Here is a 5,252-nt window from a genome sequence, read left to right as displayed (position 1 = left end):
GAGGCTGCGCAGGACGCTTCCGCACGCGTCACCCACTCCCGCCCCGCGGCCTCTGACCCGCGATGAGGGGGCGTGGCCCGCTTGGACGGGGTGGGCGGGGAGCCCTTCGTCGCGGCGCCTGCGCAAGCCGCTGCGCATGCTGAGCCGCGGGCCGATACGGCGGCCTGCGTGGTGCGGACACTGCGCATGCTCCACACAGCGGGTCCTCGCTGGAGTTCCTCGCGCGTCTGGGTTTCCCTGGATGTGGCGGCCCGCCCGGGAGGTGAGAGGGAGGGAAAACGCTGGACGAGCGAAGGATCGCATCCCCGGTGAGGAGGAGGAAGGCCCGCCCAGGGTGTGAAGAGCGCCAGCGCTTTTGAGCACCTTGCAGTGTCAGTCTGGGCTTCAGAGCCGGGCGGGATTTCCTCAACCACAGAACGAAGGATGTGGGCAGACTGAGAGATGTGCGGCTTGCCTGGCCTTCCCCGAGTGACAGCTCCGTCACGACCCGCCCTGGAGCCCGGAGAGCTTTGGTTTCGGGTGTGGGGTCAGGCTTGTCGAGGCTTTGTGAGGGCGGGAGGGTGAACTGGTTCTGTGCAGTTGAGCAAGCTCCGCACTTAAGAGTGTGGGCCGTAGTCTTTGAAGGGAAAATTTGATGTAAGGGGAATACGAGCAAAGGGAAGGTGCTTAGAGACCTCAGAGATCAGGAGAAACCGAAATGTTTCATCTCTGGGGAGAAAGATGAGGAGCGGTCGGGGGTGCAAGGGGTATTACTGGAAGGAGGATGCTGGAGACCAGATGGAGAAAAGCTTCCTTAGGCTGGGAAGGGAGCTTCTGCTTGATCTTCGCTAAAAGTTGGAAGGTGGCGACTATTTGACAAGGTGACCTTGTTAGAGAAAAGATTGGGAAAGGGCAAGACGGGGAGTCCAGTTTGAGGAGACTAGATAATAGTGGGCATCAAAGGAAGAAATTGGATGGAAAGAATATTTCTTCTCCAAGAATATTGGAGAAAAGTGGTCCAAAGACACAAACTTCCGGTCGTAAGATAAATAATACTAGGGATGTAATGTACAGTGTGATGACTGTGTCTAACGCTGCTGTATGATACATAGCCAAGCTGTTAAGAGTAGATCCTAGGAATTCTAATAACAAGAGAATTTGTTTTATCTATATGAGATGATGGTTGTTAATTAAACCAGTTGTGGTAATCATTTCACAATATATGTAAATCAAACCATCATGCTGCATACCTTAAATTCATACAGTGATGTGTATCAGTTATTTCTCAATAAAACTGGAAAAATAGGGGTAAAATATTTGTATTTTGAGGCAAAGAACAATGGAGTGAGTTTTTTCCTTTAATTTTGAAAAATACACATGCTAAAAATATTCAGAGCATGCAAAAGAATACAGGAGTTATATTCCCAGTGGCTATTAAGGATGTGGGATTATAGTGGGTTGAATAGTGTCTCCCAAAATTCTTGTCCACTTGGAACCTCAATGTGACCTATTTGAAAATAGGGTTTTTGTAGATGAGGTTAAGGTGAGGTCATAATGCCTTAGGGTAGGCCAGAAATCAAATGACTAGTGTCCTTATAATAGGAGAGGATGCAGAAATATATAGTGACAGGAAATAAGAACATATGAAGATGGAGACAGAGATTAGAGTGTTGTAACAATACACAGAGAAATGCTGGGGGCCATTAGTAGCTAGAAAAGGGCAAGGAAAGATGATCCCAAAGAAGAAGTGTGGCCCTGCTAATAACATGATTTCAGGCATCTGTCCTCCAGAACTGTGACAGAATAGATTTCTGTTTCTTTAAGCTCTCAGTTTGTGGTCCTTTGCTGTAGCAGCCATAGGAAACTAACAGATCAAGATGAAGACTTACAAAATTCTATCAGGCTGAATTAACTGATAAGGGCCCACCAAGCAGATATTTTAGATACAACATGTTACCTCCAACGGTTAGAAAAAGTTTAACAGTTTGTTTGAATGGTTGCTGAGTATGTCTTTTTCTATTATGCACGTAAATCTGGGAACATAATCATAAGATGGGCTAACGGACCCCCTGGACCCACTAGGAGAAGGACTTGAGCGAAACTCTACTGATCACTTGACTTCCATCCTCCCCAAGGTGCCTACACTAAATGAAGTGCCAGAACTGCCTGGGATACTATTGAGAAAGGTATCCAAAGGCTTGGGGGTAAAGGGAGTTGACATGTTAGAGTGGATTTATCATGTAAGACCTGCTCACCCACCCCAGGAGGGTCCAAAGGACATTACCCTTCACCGTGACTCTGGGAAGTAAATCTATGAGTGAAGCCCCAACATCTTTGAAGAGATCTGCATTCTCTGTAGTCAGATAAATCTTACAGTGGAAACTACACAAACTGGGATTTCTAAATGCACTGGGGATAATGGGATCCTAGGATGGCAGGGACCAAGAGGTGGCACTTAATTGTCAAAAACTAGATGGGTGTGGTTGCTGTAATGGACACCTGAACTGAAGCAGTAATCAGAATTGTCTGACTTGCAGAGACCTATGACATTGCCAGTTGATCTTAATGTCCCTAGGGAAAAAAAGAAGTGGACAATCTGCTGAATTCATACTTGGTATTAGCAGAAAAGTTCTAGGTTTAGCAAACAGAAGTCCTAACTTGCACCACCAGAACAGAGCATCACTGCCCCTCTGTCATTTTCCACACTTGAACCAGTTTATACACTCACAGCTCTTTGAATGAAGGGGAGGCCAAGTCCTCTTGGGGAAGGACATTGCTCTTTTGCTAAAAATGTATATTATTAATTTGTCCCCAGCCTTCCCCAAAGAGCCCTATGCCCATCTACCAGGGTGACTGCCCACTGGGGGAAAGGAAATAAGCAGACTTTGGGAGGTTAGTAGACAATGGCTCTAACTTGACACTGCTTCACGGAAACCCACAATATCATTATGTGTACAAACCAGAGTAGGGGCTTGTGGAGGTCAAGTGATTAAAAGAGTTCTAGCTCAGGTTCATCTCACATTAGGCCCAGTGGGTTTCTGAACACAACCTGTGGTTACTTCCCAATTCCAGAATGTGTAATTAAAATAAACGTGCTCAGCAACTAGCAGAATTCCCACATTGGGCCCACATTGGTCCCCTGAGCTATAGAGTGAAGGTGGTTATTTTAGAAGAGGCCAAATGGAAGACACTAGAACTTTTTCTGTCTGTAAAAATGTAAACCAAAAGCAATGCCACGTTTTTGGTGGGACTGCAGAGATTAGCACTACCACCAAAGACTTGAAGGTTGCAGAGGTTGTGGTAGCTACTACATCCCTTTCAGCTTGCCTGTTTGGCATGTGCACAAGACAAATGGATCCCGGGGAATGACAGTGGATTTTCATAAATTTAATTATGTGGTGATTCTAGTTACACTGCCACTCCACATGTGGTTTCCTTGTCTGGACAAATCAACACTTCTCCTAGTACTAGGTATATAGCTGTTGATCTGGCAAATGCTTTTTCCCTTTATACCTGTTGAAAAAGTCTACCAGAGGAATTAACTTTCAACTGACAAGGCCAACGATTCACCTTCACTGTCCCACCACAAGATATAACAACTCTTCGGCCCTGTGTCATGATTTAGTCTGCAAAGACCTCCTTTCCCTTCCACAGAAAATCACACTAGTCCCTTCCATTGAAGATGATATACTGATTGGCACTGGTAGGTAGGATGTAGCAATTACTGTACACATATTGGTAAGATATTTGCATATCAGAGGATGGAAAAATAAATCCTCCAAGACTCAAGGGCCTTATTCCTCAGAGAAATTACTAGGGGTCCAGTAGTATGGGATTCATCAAGATACCACTTTAAAGGTGAAGGACAAGTTGTTACTAAAGGAAGTAACTACTATAGGAAGAGGCCCAACACCTAGTGAGAAAAGAGAAATCTCTGCCATGGGTCCAGGCTATTGTGCAAGTGGCTCTGCCATTTGGGTCACAGGACCCAGTAGACCCAGTGGAGCTTGGAGTGGCAGGTGGAGACACTCTTTGGAGTCCTTGGCAAGCATTTATAAGTGAATCACAAGGCAAGTCTTGGGATTTGGGACTAAAGCCCTGCTACCTTCTGTGGAAGTTACTCTCCCTTTGAGAAACAGCTTTTGGCCTGTACTGGACCTTATTAGAGGAAGAATGCTTCTCTGTGAGTCACAACTCACCATGTAACCTGGGCTCAGCAATAAATCATGTCAGTGGATTGGAACCGTGATAGATGGGATCTGATGAAAATGGCTCTGCGCTTCTGTGATCTTCCAAAAACCCATAACCCCAGTCCAGTCATGAGAAAAACTGGACAGATTACAAATTCCATTAGAGGGGCATCCTACAAAATAGTTGACCAGTATTGTTCAAAACTGTCAAGGTCATCAAAATCACCAAGAGTCTGAGAAACTAACGCAGTCAAGAGGAGCCCAAGGAGATGGACTGACAGTAAATGCAATGTGGTGTCCTGGTAGGGATCCTGAAACAAAAAAATTCTTCCTTAAAAAAAAGTTAAGTAAACTATCACCTTAGTTAATAATAATGTACTGGGTGGCTCAGTTGAGTGTCCAATTCTTGGTTTTTGCTTAGTTCATGATCTCAGGGTTGTGGGATTGAGCCCCAGGTCAGGCTCTGTACTCAGCACAGAGTCTGCTTGAGATTCTCTCCCTCTCTCTCTTCCCATTACCCCTTTTGTGCTCTCCCTCTCAAATAAATAAAATCTTTAAAAAGATAATAACATATCTGTACTGATGCATTAACTGTAATAAATGTACCATACTAAAGTAAGATGTTATCAGCAGGGGAGATTGGGTGTAGAGTATATAGAAACTTTGTACTAGCTTCTCCATTTTTCTGTAAACATAAACTATTCCAAAAAATAAAGTCTATTATATAGGAAAAATCAAATCACCACATCACAAACTGTTAAACCAAGACTTTCCAAAATAATGATGAATATCTAGCTACATTGTTCTTATTTTGCACTTAGATAGAAAATTTTTAATGTCAATGTTTCATCTTTAACCTTTTTAAACTTCCTATTTTGTATATGTTTTATAGTATACATAGTAAACACAGAAGTACACATACATTTTTAATATATGCACATTGGGGATGTGGTCAATTTTTACTGACATTACAGGACTAAATTATTAGAGACCAAGTGTGTTAAACTAATTCAAAAATTAGAGTTTCTTAGAGGAATTTGTGAGAGGTAAACCTAAGAACTGTGAAATAATTATAACTAGCCT

This window comes from Lontra canadensis, unplaced genomic scaffold (genome assembly GCF_010015895.1).
Source record: "Lontra canadensis isolate GAN:19392208 unplaced genomic scaffold, GSC_riverotter_1.0 scaffold22, whole genome shotgun sequence".
NCBI classification, from domain to species: domain Eukaryota; kingdom Metazoa; phylum Chordata; class Mammalia; order Carnivora; family Mustelidae; genus Lontra; species Lontra canadensis.
This window is presented reverse-complemented; position numbering follows the sequence as displayed.